At 42.5% G+C, this 17,755-nt stretch overlaps 1 protein-coding gene across 5 annotated transcripts in view; it reads right to left on the bottom strand.

The window, feature by feature from the left end:
* LOC126609648 (LEAF RUST 10 DISEASE-RESISTANCE LOCUS RECEPTOR-LIKE PROTEIN KINASE-like 1.3) overlaps positions 1–17,755 on the bottom strand; it is a 100,430-nt gene that overhangs the window by 55,921 nt on the left and 26,754 nt on the right. The gene's annotated exons all lie outside the window — the stretch shown is intronic.

Consider the following 17,755-nt stretch of genomic DNA (forward strand, 5'->3'; position numbering starts at 1 on the left):
TCATCATTGGCAATGACTCCCTGGCTATTCAACAGGTTATTCAGTCCTTGACTTCTGAGTTTGATATCAAAGACCTCGGTCCTTTGCACTATTTTTTGGGTATTCAAATCTCTTGCACTGCAAATGGGTTGTTTCTTTCACAGCAAAAGTATGTCCATGATCTGTTGGTTAAAACAGAAATGATTGACTCTAAGCCCTGTGATACACCTTGCCTGCCTTATCATCGGCTCCTCAAAGATGATGGTGAACCGTATAACAATCCTACACATTATAGGAGTATTGTGGGTGCTTTGCAATACTTAACCTTTACCAGACCTAATATTGCCTTCTCTGTTTATCAGGTGTGTCAGTTTATGCAGTGCCCTATGGTTTCACATTATACTGCAGTCAAAAGGATTCTTAGGTATCTTAAAGGTACCATGACATATGGCTTGTTTTATTCCAGTTCTGCTTTAGATATTAAAGCTTTTAGTGATGCTGATTGGGCAGGGGATCCCAATGATAGGCGATCCACAACTGGGTTAGTTGTTTACCTCGGTAGTAATCCCATTTCTTGGTCTTCTAAGAAGCAACAAACTATCTCCAAATAGTCCACAGAGGCAGAATATAGAGCCTTGTCTTCCACGGCTGCAGAACTTGATTGGATTAAGCAACTCCTGAGTTTTATGCAGATTACAATATCTTCTGTTCCTGTATTGTTCTGTGATAATATGTCGGCCATTGCTTTATCTTTCAATCCAGTTCAACATCAACGCACCAAGCATATCGAAGTTGATGTTCAGTTTGTTCGAGAACGCGTTGCTAAGCATCAGCTTCATGTTCAGTTTGTCTCTTCCAAGGAACATTTTGCAGACATTTTGACTAAGGGGGTTGAGTGCTCCATTGTTTCACACACATTGTAACAATCTCATGCTAGGATCATCCAAGCATGAGTTTGCGGGGGGATGATAGAGATATTATGTATAAGTATGAGATTGTGACACTTGGCATAAGATTAGTTAGGTAGTTAGATTAGTTATAATCTTGTGTTCTCTATAAATACCTTGTAAGATTGCTTACTCCAAAAAGATATAATATACTAAAGAATTACATTCAATCTCTCTCTCTTCCTCTCTCTCTCTCCCTCTGTCTCTAAAGCTTCTCTTTCTGTAAAACCTCTATTCTTCTCTCTAGCTTAACAAATAGTACCCAACAAAAATTGATCGCACGATATATGTTGAACAAACATGATTACACGATCCTCCGGATCCCCATGATAATGATCCTGACCGGATCCTTTTCCTTAATAGTTTAATGCATTAAACATGTGGGATGATGCGATGCATGTTCTTTTTTCAATAAACATCAAAACAACGAAGAAATTTTCCCTGAACTGTACCTAGCTAAGAAATTTGACCCAAAATAAAATTAAAAAAAGTTGTACCTAAGAAATTTTTGCCAGAAGTGTTTGCAACTGAATTACACACAAAAGATCTTCAAATGCAAAGCAAGCAAATGTTCTTAAATTTTAATTTCAACGTTAGAATTTGTTTAGACTTTTTTTTTGGTCGATTTATTTAGACATCTAGTACGAGGAACTTGGCAGCTTTCCAAAATAATTGTTAGATGACAAGAAAAGAGAATTAACCGTGCGAATTATGTTGTTTGTATAGGAGCCATTGCCAAATATCATCCTACTTTAAATCTAGAGAAATGCTAAAGAAATTCTCAAAAATGAGATTCTTTATGGACTCTGTGCAATCTCCTAGTTTAACGTAAATTCTCGTACTAACATTAGTAAAATATTTTGGCAAAAACATAAGGTGATAGAGAGTTCATGAAGAGTCTCACTTTTGAGAAAATCTCCTTAATATTTCTCTTAAATCTATCCCCAACACACACCACACTAATAAAAAAAAAAAAGGAACTAATATACCCTATCAAACCCCAAAAATAATAAAACACGAAAAAAAAAATACAAAAAAAAAATTATGCAAAGTATAATGCATTCTCTTGATTAATGGATGCAAATTATATCACATAATCACAATTCTTGTGTTAATATTGCTGAGAAACTAACAAGTTATAAATACAAAAATAGTTTTTTAATTGCAATATATCTCAACATTCTGCCAAGGTTATTTGCATTGGCCTAAAAATGCACCTACATATGACACACATGTGATATGAGTGAGTTGGTTTTGTTTTGGCATGGAAAATGGCCACCCTAATCGGAGATTGGAATCTAGAAGCATAATTTGGAAATGCTTTTATTAAGAAGTCAGAAAAAAGAGGGCACCCACCCAACTTGAAGTTTCCCATCGAATGCCACATGGCTTTTGTCATGGTCATGGTAATGTGAAAAAAAATGGATGGGATTGTGAGAGCCCACAATAAGAGTGAGAAAGTTATTTGGTAGTGAGCATGGTTATAGCACTAGTTTAAGAACAAAGAATGGGAGCAACCATTTAGTACTACGGTCTAGTTGTATTTCTCTCACTTGTAAGTGAGATGTCTTAAGTTCGATTCTCACCAAAGGTGAATTTAAACCACATTATTGCTAGCCCATTGTGAGGCTAAGCCCACCCTCTCTCCCTTAGTATACATAATATCGTTTGTTCAAAAAAAAAAAAAAACACACACACACACACACAAAGAATGGGAGCAAACTTAGAAGAATGCACAAGGAGAAAATGGTGTGCGGAAATTCCTTTCTTTCTAGAAAATAAGATAAAATTTTAAAAAGTAGTTTAAGAACAGAGAATAGGAGAAAATTTAGCATAGCACAAAGTTAGATCACTAGTTTAGGAAAAGATGAAAGTTAGAAGAGCGCAAAGTTAGATCACTAATTTAAAAACAGAGAATTGGCGCAGTACATAATGTGTGTTACATGCTCTTAAAGTTCGTCTCTTCTATTAATTCCGTATAGATTACTTCCACATTCCACCATCCTTCCTCCGCCCTCTTTCATCTATCATTTCTCTCATGCATTTTACTCAAGTCTCTAACAAAAAACAAATGAATACGTGCTAAAGCCTAAAATAAATGGATATAAAACCATCCTAAATTGGTAATTTAAATTTTCTTAGCTATCTAAGAAAATCCTGCACGACAATTTATGCACTCTATCAAATTCTAATTTCATATCCGTGCACTCTATTAACTTGTTAGAGTAGAATATGTACTTGTTCTATCAAATGTAGATGGTTCTCTAATTTGAGGCAGCGCATTGGTTGCTGAGGAAGCCTTGCCATAGTACAAAGTACTAAAATGGGAGGACATAAACTAAAAAGGGGCGTCAATCTAACCCTTCAAACACCAGCGTATTGTCTAAGACCCAGATTGTTGAGCGCATCAATCCTAGTCAGGAATCTAAAGTTTATTCCGCATATTGCTAATTGGTTTTGGGTTAGACCGATAGTCTAATTCTATCCTAAACGTAGTGGAAAGATGTTTAGGCGCATACCTTCACAGTTTGAGGGAGTATGTCCATCCTTACAGAAGCAGGTGAATTCAGCTGAAGATATATTGTACCCGCACTGACCCCCTGACCCTCGACATTGGTCACACAAGGTATTACTTGCATCCCACTTCAACCCTAACTCGGAATCAAGTGCAGCAACGAGATTATCCTTGGACGAATTCAACACCAGATTTGCAGCTGCAGATTGAGAAATGCTGGCAGTGACGGTCGTTTTGTAGTTACCACTAATATTCAGCAGCCCTAAATTTGTGACAAAGTAATTAACGGAAGTGGCAATACTGTTTATGCTGCAATTGAACTGACTTGTGGGCTGAATTGGAAGAAGAATGTTAAGCGGGGGGCAATCGTAGAACATCAGTACTTCTTAAACATCCGAAGTATTTTTGATACGGCTTGATTTTATGGTTGTATTGGCAAGTGACACCAGACAAACGTTGTTCCAAAAGTCCGTTCTAGCAACCCGTAGAGTACTTGTAGATTGATTTATATCGAGGACTCGATAATCTTGGCCGTCAAATGAGATCACGGGAGCATCTCCATTGCAGTTGAGCTTGAAATCCGGGTAGCCACAATAATCTGGCCGGCTTGATCCCTAAAAAGGGTAATGAACATCCCGAAAATTTACGCATTGGAACGATGCGCTACAGTTGAGGTATCGATCGTTATCCGCAGCCGAAGATTTTCGGACATGAAAAAGGCATATGGTAGTTGTGATCACAAGGAGTAAAGAGATGTTCTGGAAGGGATACAGATGTATTTCCATGGAGAGAGAGAGAGAGAGAGAGAGAGAGAGAGGGTACTATTCAAAGTCTGTTAGGACCATATAACTTGGGCCTTTAGCTAGCTCTCTTCCAGCCCGTCCCTTAACCAAGTTCACTTAAAGCCCAGCTTGTTGTTGCTAGGGTTCCCTTGCAGATTGTATATAAATAGATCATTGTAACCTGAAAAAGGGGAATGAATGAAATCTGCCTATTTTCCTTTCGAATTCTCTTATTATTTCCTTTTCTTTCTGCACTATTGCTCTGATTTCTAGCTTTCTGTGTCTGAGACCAATTGGGCCTACCAATTGGTATAAGAGCCATTCGATGGGCAAATCTACTCCTTCCCCTAGCACCGATCCCGATGTCGTTGCAGCGGCATTGGACGTGCGCAATGACCACCTCCGTACCCAGGTCGACGATATCTCCGATTCTGTTTCAGCTCTCGAAAACCAGCAAACAACTTTCCAACAATCTCTTGACCAAATGAAAAATTCCAACAAAACTTTTCAAACCACCATCACCTCCCAGTTCTTGTCGTTCTAATCACTACTGTTGGACGAACTACGCATTCTTAAATCCACATTTCCCGCACCTCCGACCTCCACAACACCATCGCCAACCTACCCACCCATTCCTGTACCTACCGCTGCTACACCCACCCCTCCCCGTTCCTCTACACCCACCACTCACCCATCTTTTCGATCCCTCTTTCCCCCACCGACTATATCCTATCCGGGTTTGGGCCTTTCCCAAACACCCACTTTGGCCCATCTTCACTCGTCCATACCTTTAACCTGGCCCACACCGTCTCCTAATACCATTACAACCAGGCCCATGTCATCTCACCCATACTAGGCTTTTTCTTCAAATTTCTCTCCACACCCGTCCACCCCGATCTCATCTTTCTCCCACGCCTTCCACATCGCACCCACCCCTCATTCTACGACCCCCCACCCTCTCTCTCCTATTACATACCCACCTAACTCATTACACCCACTGCCCACCTCAGTTCCATTCTCTTCCCACATTCAACCACACTTCACACCCACCCTTCATCCCCAACCCCCTCATTTTAAACCTATCAAAATGGATTTACCACGTTTTACTGGGGATGGCCCTTATGGTTGGCTAGCCATGGCTGAGAGATACCTAGACTATTACAAGGTTCCCCCAAATAAATAGGTTTTTGTGGCAGCCTGTAACTTTGGCACCGATGCATCGATTTGGATGCGTGGATTCAAACAACGATACGGTCGACAACTGGAGTCTCTTTGTCGACCTCTTGCTTCAACGATTTGGGGGTGGTGACCGTGCTAACATTGAGTCTCAGCTTACTCACATTCAACAAAAAGGCACCGTCAATGAATATATCGCCGAGTTCACCAAACTGTCTTGTAGGGTGATTGACTGGACTAAAAACCAGTTGAAACATGTGTTCCTTGGGGGATTACGAGACGACATCCGTCACGATGTCTTGGCTTTCAAACTCGACTCTCTCCACCAAGCCCAAAAGCTCGCCAAAATATTTGAGACCAAACACCAAGCCAAACGTTATACCCGACTCTCTCGTCATTTCCAATCCTCATCCTTCTCAAGACCACCCATTTCCCCCACCACACCTGTCCCCACAATTCCTCCCCAACCCCCATATCACCCTACACAACCCTTCAAACGTTTAAACCCAACTGAGGTCCAAGATAAAATTCGAAAAAAAGAATGTTTTCATTGCTCAGAGCCTTATACCTTTGGCCACAAATGCAAATATCCAATGATGGTATTATTGGACATTGACACCCCCGAGGATGATTCCCAGGAATTTTAGGATTGTAATCCCGTGGAGGACAACCCCATTGATACCTCTTGTCACATGCTCGAGCTGTTTTCGATCCCGAACCTTGGATTTGGTCACCCAATGCGATTACGTGGCTCTATTGAGTCCGCACCCATCAAGGTCCTTATTGACTCAGGCTCTGCTTGTAACCTTTTGAGCATTGATATTGCCCAACAATTAGGGCTGCAAATTGAACATATTTCTCCCATACCATTCACCACAGCTTCTCACAAACAGGTTACCGCCACTATGCGAGTTCATAATGTGGCTGTCAAATTGCAGGATTCTACTTTAGTGGGGTTCTTTCTCTTACTCACTATACCTGGATATGATTTGGTGTTGGGAGCCGAGTGGCTCGAATCCCTAGGCTGGATATGTTGGCATTTCCAGAACAAAACGATGCTTTTCACAACACATGGCCACACTTACACCCTCCAAGGCCTTCAGACGGCCCACCCACCCTTACACTTGTGCCACTTCACCCAATTTCCTTCTTCCATTCCTCCCCTACCCCACCGACCCAACTTACCCACCGCCACACTGCTTGCCCCACAATCCAATACCCACCCCGCACTTCTTTCCCTGTTATCTCAATACCAACATCTATTCTCCCTCCCTATTGATCTACCACCACCCATACAAGTTGACCACACGATCCCGTTGCTCCCAGATACCCCACTCATCAATGTTTGGCCCAATCGATACCCTCATTCACAGAAGGCAGAAATTGAGAAACAAGTGCAGGAACTCTTTTCCTCTGGTGTCATTCGGAACAGCAACAGTCCATTCTCCTCCCCTGTTCTATTGGTCAAAAAGAAAGATGACTCATGGCGCCTTTGCATCGATTATAGAGCTCTCAACGCTGCTACAATCAAGGATCTTTTCCCAATCCCAGTAGTGGATGAGCTTTTGGATGAATTACATGGTACTTGCGTCTTCTCCAAACTTGACCTCCGCTCCGGTTACCACCAGATATGAATGTGCACATAGGACATAGCCAAGACTGCCTTTCGTACACACGAAGGTCATTACGAATTCTTTGTAATGCCTTTTGGATTGTCCAATGCTCCCTCTACTTTTCAAGCCCTTATGAATTCCATTTTCCGTCCATACTTACGTAAGTTTGTGTTAGTATTTTTTAATGATATTCTTGTGTATAGCCCATCTTTGCGTACTCACCTCTCACATTTAGAGACGATTTTCCAAATTCTATCAACACACAGCTTGAAAGTGAAGCTCAACAAATGTTCCTTTGGACAACATTAAATTGATTATTTGGGCCACACCATTTTGGGGCATGGTGTTTCTATGGATACATCTAAAATTGAGGCAATCATCAATTGGCTATGCCCAGTTTGTATTAAAAGCCTTCGCAGATTTCTAGGCTAAACAGGTTATTATCGTAAGTTCGTCAAGCATTATGGGTTGCTCGCCAAGCCATTAACAAATATGTTGCAGCAAGGCAACTTCTTCTGGACTCCTGAATCTCTTAGTGCATTTGAGACCCTGAAACAGGCCCTAACATCCACTCCGGTTCTTGCTCTCCCTGATTTTACAAAGCCATTTATGGTGGAAACTGATGCATCCGGTACCGGCATTGGAGCAGTATTGTGCCAAGACGGCCACCCAATTGCTTACCTTAGCAAAGCTTTATCAGGACGCAATCTCGCTCTCTCCACGTATGATAAAGAACTCCTAGCTATTGTGTTTGCCGTCCAACATTGGAGACCATATCTGTTAGGACAACAATTCCGGATTGTCACAGATCACAAACCCATCGAGTACTTTCTCGAGCAACGAATCACAACCCCACATCAATAGAAATGGCTTGCCAAACTTTTAGGCTATAACTATTCGGTTGAATACCGACCGGGATCTCAAAATGGTGCTCCTGATTCTCTTTCCCGCCAAGCCGAACCAATGCAACTGATGGGCCTCTCATCTCCCATCTTGGACTGTATTCCTAACTTTCAAAAAGCATATGCCACAGATCATTCCCTTTCAATTGTATGGCCTGCATTATTGTCTTCTCCAGCCGCAACCGTTCAAGGTTTTTCACTACACAATGGCGTCATACACTACAAGCGCCGTATTTATGTCCCTTCTACATCACAATGGCATTCTACAATCCTCAAAGAACTTCATTCTTCCTTATAGGGTGGCCACTCCAGGTTCCTTCGCACCTATCACCGAGTGAAATGCAGCTTTCTTTGGCCCGGCATACGACGAGATGTCAAGACATTTGTTGCCCACTGCACCGTATGCCAACACCAAAATCATGAAACCATCCACCCCCCGGGCCTCTTGCAGCCATTACCAATCCCCAATGGCATTTGGCAAGATATTGCACTTGATTTTGTCGATGGTTTACCTTCTTCCAACGGTTACACAGTTATCTTGGTTATGGTCGATCGTATAACCAAATATGGTCACTTTATCCCCATCAAACATCCATACACTTCAGCTACAATAACAGACACTTTCATTAAGGAGATTTTCCGTTTACATGGCATGCCCAAATCCATAGTGTTCGACCATGATCCCACATTTCTCAACAACTTCTGGAAGGAATTTTTCAAACACCAAGGTAGCAAGCTCTGCCATAGCTCGGCCTACCACCCTCAATCGGATGGCCAAACGGAAGTACTCAATTGCATTTTGGAGCACTATCTTCGGTGTTTTTCTGCAGATAAACCAAGCAAGTGGTCTTCCTTCCTGCCATGGGTCGAATGGTGGTATAACACCACCTACCAATCTGCTATCAAGATGTCACCCTTTCAAGCATTGTACGGGGTTACCCCTCCATCTGTCCACACTTATCTCCTTGGTACAACGACAGTTCAGTCCGCAGATGCTGCACTACAAGACCGAGACCAGCTGCTTCGTCTTTTACGGAACAACCTTCAGCTTGCTCAAAACAGAATGAAACAAATCCATGATAAAGGTCGGACTGAACGAGAGTTTATGGTCGTTGATTGGGTATTTCTCAAGCTGCACCCCTATAGGCAACACTCTGTCGCCATGCGCCATTCCAACAAACTTGCGCCTAAGTGTTATGGCCCATTTCAAATTCAGGAACGAATTGGCTCTGTGGCTTATCGTCTCCACCTTCCACAGGACTAAAAAATCCACCCTGTTTTTCATGTCTCCTTGCTTAAAAAGAAGGTTGGTGCAGCGGTTACTACCAATCCCACCCTTCCACCGATGGACTCCACGGGATTCTTCAAGTGGCAACCAGACACAATTTTGGACAGGGGCATCTTAAAAAAAAAAAGAACAAACCAGTAACTAAATGGTTAATCAAATGGTCCGGACTACCAACGGAAGACGCTACCTGGGAAGAGGCTGATGATATCCTTACACGTTTTCCTGATTTTCAAACCTGAGGACATGTCTCTTCTCAAGCGCCGGGGGGGTGAGTTGTTAGGACCATATGACTTGGGCCTTTAGCTAGCTCTCCTCCAGCCCGTCCCTTTAACTAAGTTCACTTAAAGCCTAACCTGTTGTTGCTAGGGTTCCCTTGCAGATTGTATATAAATAGATCATTATAACCTGAAAAAGGGGAATGAATGAAATATGCCTATTTTCCTTTCGAATTCTCTTATTATTTCCTTTTCTTTCTGCACTATTGCTCTGATTTCTAGCTTTCTATGTTTGAGATCGATTGGGCCTACCAAAGTCGTTGAAAAAAAAGGAGAAGATGAATGTGGAATCATCGTCATCTGCGAAGGACGAGTGAGAAGACAAAAAGGGGGCGGGGGACGTGACGAAGTAAACGTTAGGTTAAATCTTTGTTATTTTATTTTATTTTTTTAATATTAAAAAAGAGAAGGTTCTATTTGAAACTTTAATTTAATTAGGAGTGCTTATAGTTAGTGGAAAGCTTTGGTGGCCAAGTCTGTAACTAATTTTATGCTCAACTTTGCGTAGTGGCCTCGTCAGGAAATAGGTATTGGTTGTCAAACAGATGAGCCACCTTAATAGAAAAATTGGTTTAATTTTGGATTTTTGTATACCTAATTCCTCTGCACTTAGATTACAATCATCAAAGTCAACAAAGGCCGACTCACGTTTTCGGGAGAGTTGTATAGTTGTATGGTAGGTTAGGTGTCTTTTTCGATGGAACTAAAGCGTTTGACTAGTGTTCGCGTCAGGAATTTCCGTCGGGGACATTTCCTGGCCGATGAGCACACAGCTCCCCAGGAGGTTAGCGCCGGCTGAGGGCTGCTGTCGGGCTTCTGCTTCACTGTCGAGCTTTGTCGGGCAAGGCTCGTCGGCCAAGACTTATCGGGCAAGACTCGTCAGGTAAGACTCATCAGGCAAGGCTGGAAGAGAAGGACAACGTTAACTTTGAGAGGTGCCTTTGTGGGGCCTTAGTTGTAGGCCTTAAGGCTCACAATCAAGATTAACTTCTAAGTACTCAGGCGTGCCACTGCCATCTTTAGCATGGCAGATGTAAAATGGATATCGAGTTTTAGTTGTATATATATATATATATATATATATATATATATATATATATATATATATATGCGCCTGAGAAACCAAGTTAGTTATAACAGGTGCCTTTGTGGGGTCTTAGGTGTAGGCCTTGAGGCTTCCCATCAATAACTAAACCAGTGCTCGAACATATAATATTTGTTCCATCGATTGCAGGAGTCTTACAATTATTATACTTCAGATTACTCGAATCCAAAAGATAGAACGAACCCAAATAGGTGCCTTTGTAGGGCCTTAGGTGTAGGCCTTGAGGCTTCCCATCAGAATTCGTTCTTTATACTCAAACGTTCTAGACCGCAGAACGGAATGAATCCAAATAGGTGCCTTTGTAGGGCCTTAGGTGTAGACCTTGAGGCTTCCTATCAGAATCCATTCCATGCTTAAGCGTTCTATGATAATCACAATATAATAGAAATAAAACTAAAGGGTAGGTCGATTACTTGCGCCCCAAATAACTTTGGACTTCTTGTTTATCAAGGACTATCGTGGATGGGTTAAGTCCACATAAGGTTCTTTTTTATGCCTTGAGGCCAAGGACTTTCAACTGATCAAATTTACATGCCCGAGGGCTTAGAACTTAGATCTGGTTTGAACAATGAAGATATATTCAAATCGGATCCAAGTACTGAGAGATTCTTTTAATAGTCATCTTACTAGAAATAACTTGAATACGGCTGGAAGTATACAACATATTGCTAGGCTAATGAATGAAAAGACAAAAACAAAGAAGGTCGGGCAAGGTTTAACCTTGTCGGGCAAGCCTGGTCGTCTTGCAGGTCCCTATCTTTGTGGCTTATCAAGGGTCTGAGAGCTTTAGAGAGAGGTAAGGAGAGGAGTTTACAAAGAGAAATCGATACTACAGCAAGGTTGAACAGGGTAGCAGAGCTATTACAAAGGTTTGAGTGAAGGCTTGTCCCGAGAGGGATGAAGGCTTGGGCTGACTACAGCTTCGTTTTGAAGGCAAATCTGGCTTTGAGCAGAGTTTGTGCTTGCATTTGTTTGTTTGATTGAGTGTCCTTATTCCTGATTTCTCTTTCTTCTTTTATAAACAACTCAGCTTAGCCTCTTGTGGCAGCAGCCTTGCCCGAATGCAACTTGAGAGGCAGTGATTCATCAGCTATTTTACTTGTTCTGCCATTATAAAGTACTTTATGGGCTGTATAACTGATCAGTCTATACCACTTGGCCTTTGGGTAGGTGAGCAAGTGGTCTTCATGAGCTGCACCAAGTCAGAAAAGCCCTTTTCTGCTTTCTGGGTTTTGGCTGGGCTTAGGCCGACTCTTCCTTTAGGCATCCTTTTGGGCCAGCCCCTTTCCTGAGCCCAAAGTTCAAGTTTTGATCCAAATAGTGCCCCCTTTCAATTGATATTTAGCCTGGAATTCCAGGCACCAATATTGATTGAATAGCTGCATGCGGCTGCACCCTTGCCCTTGGAACTTGTATCTTCTAGATGAAATTAATGACACCTGAAGTCTCTTGATCTTCTCACAACCCTTGAACTACTTTATGATATTCTTTATAAATGTCAGCTTTCTTAACAAACCATCCTCGAACTCAACTTTCATTCTCCCCAAGTGTTTCTTCTTTCTGAGTTTCCTCCCAAAACTGTGGAATGAGTTCTTCAAATTTTAATTGGAGTTTCCTAAAATTCCCTTTCCGTGAGAAAAAGAGTTTTCATCAGATAATCGCTATCTCCAACACCTTTGGTCGAACACCCCGCTATCTCCAACACCCTTGGTCAGGCGGTTTCCTCACGAAGGCTTGCTTTCCTGCTCGCTACCGTAATAAGTCAGGCTTCACCATCACACATGGTGATGGTCTTGATTGAGGATGCTCTACCAGGCGTGTCTTGGCCGCACAACCTGATCACCTGATCGGGTTCCATCCATGAAGACATCGGAAAATCAGCTGAAGATATCATTGCATCCAGAAGGAGAATTGATTGTAATACGTCGACCTTGAAACCGTTGTAAATTTTACCAATTTGTCGAAATGAAATATACATTATTTTAGCAACTCTTGTCTTCCCGTCTTCTTGAATGATTGATAAATATACACTGCCCATTGATATCTTGAAGCTTGCTTTACCTTGCATCCTCTTCAATATAACAATCTCTAACATCCCACAATGTAGGACAATATTTCTTTAAGAATTTAACATTAATGGGATGTTTCTGCCTGTTTCTGCCGGGCTTCATTTTCCAAAGCCCCTGAGCTGAGCTCCTAGAGGGAGGACTATCTTCCAAACTAAATCCCCTTCCTTGAAAGACTTCATCTTTACCTTTTTGTTATAAGCTCGAGCAACGGCTTGCTTTCCTTCTTGAATCTGGTTCAAAGCTTCAATTCGGGCTACATCCAAGTCTTCAATTCCTTGACACATGGCTTCGATGTACTCTTCACTGTGTAATCCAAATTGATTTTGAATTCTGATAGAACTTACATTGATCTCCACGAGGAGCACTGCATCTTGCCCGAAAGTTAAAGCATAAGGAGTTGTCCATGTTCCTGCCCTTTTGGAAGTTCTGTATGCCCACAAAGTGTTCCCTAGCTTTTCATGCCACTTTTCTGGACTATCTATCACCATTCTTTTGATAATGTTGACCAGGATTTTGTTACTGGCCTCTGCCTGGCCATTTGATTGAGGGTAGTATGGGCTGGACTGGATCATTTTTATTTTGTACTTGCTTGCAAACTCCTCAACTTCTTTTGAAATAAAAGATGGCCCACGATCCGTTACTATAGTTTCGGGCACCCCAAATCTGTGCAGAATCTTGGTCTCGATAAAATTCTTGAATGCGGCTAAAGTTATGGATTTTACTGCTGATGCTTCCACCCACTTGGTGAAATAATCCGTTGCTACAATTATGAAAGTATGCCCTTTACTAGAAGCTAGATAGATTTGCCCGATGAAGTCCATCGCTCATCCTCTGAAGGGCCAAGGCTTGACTACTGGATTTAAAGGCACCGAGGGCACATGCTGGAGAGGTCCGTGCCTTTGACATTCTTCACAACCTCGGGCATAAGACTTGCAATCTTTTTTCATGTCGGGCCAGAAATAACCATACCTTTTAAGCAACCATCTCATCTTCGTTCCAGCCTGATGTGCTCCACATACTCCTTCATGTACTTCGGCCATTACCTTCATGGATTCTTCTTGGCCCAAGCATTTCAATAGTAACCCATCTGGAGTTTTCCTTAGCAAGTTCTTCGCCCATAAGACATACTTGGTTGCTTGCTGTCTATTCTTCTTGCTTGTAGGCGAAGAGGGATCATTCAAATGATGAATGATAGGTGACCTCCAATCTTCTATCTCGGTTTCTAGAACCATTATATCCAGACTGAATCCCTTTCTAAGATAGAATGAAGGTTTCTTCTTTGGATCTGGACATCTACCCCATATATTCTCTCCTGTATTGGCACTCCCGAGGATAGTTGTGCCATCTCATTGGCCGCTAAGTTGGATCCCCTAGGAACATGATCGACTGATATCTCAGAATCCCAGAAACTCAGTAATTGCGTAGCCGCCAAGTAATACCCCGCCATGGTGATATGTCTGCACTTGAACTCCTCATTTAACTGGTTTATTACTAACTCTGAATCTCCAAAGACTTCTACCTCTACTGCCCCCAGATCCATCAAGATTTTCAGACCAATTATTAAGGCCTCATACTCTGCCCGATTATTAGTATTTCCTTGGTAGTCTAGGAGAAATAAGTAATAATGATAAACCCCTTGAGGGTTTACAATCACAATTCCTGCTCCTGAAGCCTTTTGAGTGTGAGATCCATCAAAATACAGCTTCCAATGAGTGATCCAGAGACCAGTCACTCTTCTTATCTCTTGCTGGATCCAATCATCTCTGCCCGAGATATCTTTTCTTGGCAGGATCCAAATGCTAGTGACCTCCAGGCTTCCTGGGATATTGATTACCTCACTTTGAGATTCTTGATGCTCGGCCAGGAAGTCAACAATTGCTTGGCCTTTGACTGCCCTTTGGGGTACATACTGAAAACTGAACTCTGATAATGCTAGAATCTACTTCCCAATCCTTCCTGTTAGCATTGGCTTTGACAACATGTACTTTATCACATCTGTCTTGGCGATGATGTGCACGTGACAAGGTAACATGTAATGCCTTAGCTTACTGGCAGTGAAATATAGAGCCAAGCATAATCTCTCTACTGGGGAATATCTTGTTTCTACCTCGGTCAGAATTCTACTGAGGTAGTACACTGCCTGCTCCTTCCCTCCTTCATTATTTTGGGCTAGTAAACTCCCGATTGACTTTTCTGAGGCATAAATATACAGCTTTAAGGGTTTTCCCCTTTGAGGTGGCACCAACACTGGTGGAGAAGTTAAATAGGCCTTGATGCTGTCAAAGGCATGTTGGTGTTGTGGTCCCCATTCGAAGTTTTCTTTATCTTTCAATCTTAGTAAAGGAGTCAACGGCTGGATCTTATCTGCTAAATTGGCAATGAATCTCCTCAAGAAGTTAATTTTGCCCAGTAGCCTCTGAGTTGCACCTTGTTGGTGGGTGAAGGTGACTCCATTATTGCCCGAGATTTGTTCTTGTCCACTTCTACACCTCTTTGATGCACCAGGAATCCCAAGAAGTTGCCCGCTCTTACTCCAAACGCGCACTTCTTTGGATTCATCTTTAATTTGTGGATCCTCATCCTTGTTAATGCTTGTCTGAGGTCTACCAGATGCTGCTTTTCTGTCTTAGATTTCACCACTATGTCATCGATGTATACTTCCATGCTCTGGCCAATCAGATCGTGAAAGATGGCATTCATTGCCCTTTGGTAGGTTGCATCAGCATTCTTAAGCCCGAATGGCATGACCAGATATTCATATGCCCCCACATGACCGGGACACCTAAAAGCTGTTTTATGTATATCTTCTGGAGCCATCTTTATCTGATTATACCTGGCATTCTCATCCATAAAAGATAAGACTTTATGTTTTGCTACTGCATCTATGGATAAATCGGCCATGGGCATGGGATACTCATCTTTTGGTGTAGCGCCATTAATATTTCTGTAATCCACACAACATCGTACTGCTTTTGTTATAACTTTTAAAACGGGTACAATGTTGGCCAACCACTCTACATATTTGGCTGGTCTGATAAAGCCAGCTTTTACTAACCTTTCAATCTCTTCTTTGACCATTTCTTCTATCTCTTTTGACATCCTTCGTGGTGCTTGCTTAACAAGTTTATATCCCTCCTTGATGGGCATTCTATGTTCCACCAAGGCTGAATCTAAACCTGGCATCTCAGTATAATGCCAAGCAAAACAGTCTTTGAATTCTTGCAAAAGGCAGATAATCTTTGCCCGATCATCAACCCCCAATAAACCACTAATTTGTATTGGTCTTGGATCCTCCTCTGTCCCTAGATCAATAACTTCCAGAGGATCTTGGACTTCTGGTGGTGGCTTATCCGGTTCTGCACACAAAAATTCAACTAGCTCCGGGCTTTCGGGCAAGTCGTCTGGCCCATCTAGGTCATAAATGCACTCGGCCATTTGAATGACCCTTTCCAATTCTTCTCTGCAAGATTCCTCCTTGCTTTCATGCTGGCTGGTTGAAGCTCCCACCTGCCTTTCCTGCTCTTCTTTGTCCAAGAGCTCCCTTTCTTGCCTTCTTCCCTTCCCATATACCAACAGTCTTTTAATCAGGGATCTAACTGCCATTACCTAATCTTTCTTCTTTTGTTCAGTCATTGATGGTGTAGGGGATTTGGGATGAAACAAGGTATATCCCACTCCTCTCTAGTAAGGAGCATTCCTTGTTCCAAAAGCTTTTGGGCCGTCACCTTGGTAGGGCGGCCGTTCTCATCAGCTCCTGAACATTTCAAGATTCCTACGTTGGGGTTGTAGAAACTTGCTTCCGCAACATTAGCTGTGGGGAGAAATGGTCGTGATTCGGCCTCTACCATCTCTTAAAAGCCTGGTCATTCTGTGCCCGCTTCATGATAAACAGCCACTTGTTGATGAAGAGTGGAGGGTATGGCTAGACTTTGATGGATGCAATCTCTTCCGAGTAAGGCTCCATAAGTGGAGGTGCAGTCCACCACAAAGAATGCCAGCATGATCTGTTTAGATCCCAAATCCACTTCTAAAGGCAATATCCCATGAGTTTTGGTGATAGTGCCCGAGAAGCTAGAGACCGTGAAGTCTGTAGGAATAAGATCCTCCGTGCCTCTTCCCATTTTCGTCATTTGCTTGGTTGGTAACACATTAACATCTGCTCCCCCATCAATTAAAATTCTTTTGAAGGGCACCCCTTCCAAATGAGCTGTAACATATATGGGCTTCAGATGATTGGCCAACGAGATGTTCGGGCGGCTAAACACCATTTTGTCTGTATAAATCCTGAAAGGACCATCTTTGGACGCTTCAGCGGATTCAGCCTTGCCCGATTCTTCTTCTTCGACTACCTCCACATTGACATGTGCCATCATTGGCTTAGTTGTCAAGTAATCACCCTCCATAGTAGCGGGCTGATCAGGTCTGGCACCGAACATGGCGAATAATACATACGCCATGTTGATATGAAAATTACTAGGCTCAGGCAGATCTTCTTTCTTGCTCCCAATCTGGTCCATGAATTCATCCAACCAAGCTATCGCATCTGCTGAAAGTAGTGGTTCCAGTGCCCTTTCTTGTCGATCCATGCCCGCATACAGCGTTTGCTTTGGAACTTCACCAAAAGGATCTACCAATGGCAGAGAAGGTGGTATCCTTTCAGATGAAACAGTTTCATCCGGGAGTTGGTACCATGATTAGATCTTCTTGAGCTCGCCTCAAGATCCTATACTTCCCGGGGTGTTGGTTCTGCGGCACGTGATTCCCCTCACCTTCTGTCTTGCTACTGGCCTTTTCCACATATTTCTTACTTCTCCAACGGAGCTGACTACTTCCCCCAGATGATGTCTTCTCCAATTTTTTATTTTGGGAGGCTTCAGTTGTTGCGAGGGTCTTCAGGGAATTCATGTAGGCTTTATGCTGCCTTTGAACTCTCCTGACCATGGAGGCTCCCATTTGTTTGGTAGGCTGTCCATTCTTTCCGACTACGTACCATTTTCGCCCGAGGTGGGTAGGATTTCCTTTTTTGACAGGATTTGTTATCCCATCAATCCTCTTGATTTCCTTCCCCATATGGCCATATTGAGGATGATCTGCATCCCTCCGT

Source organism: Malus sylvestris, chromosome 17, assembly GCF_916048215.2.
Source record: "Malus sylvestris chromosome 17, drMalSylv7.2, whole genome shotgun sequence".
Lineage (NCBI taxonomy): Eukaryota > Viridiplantae > Streptophyta > Magnoliopsida > Rosales > Rosaceae > Malus > Malus sylvestris.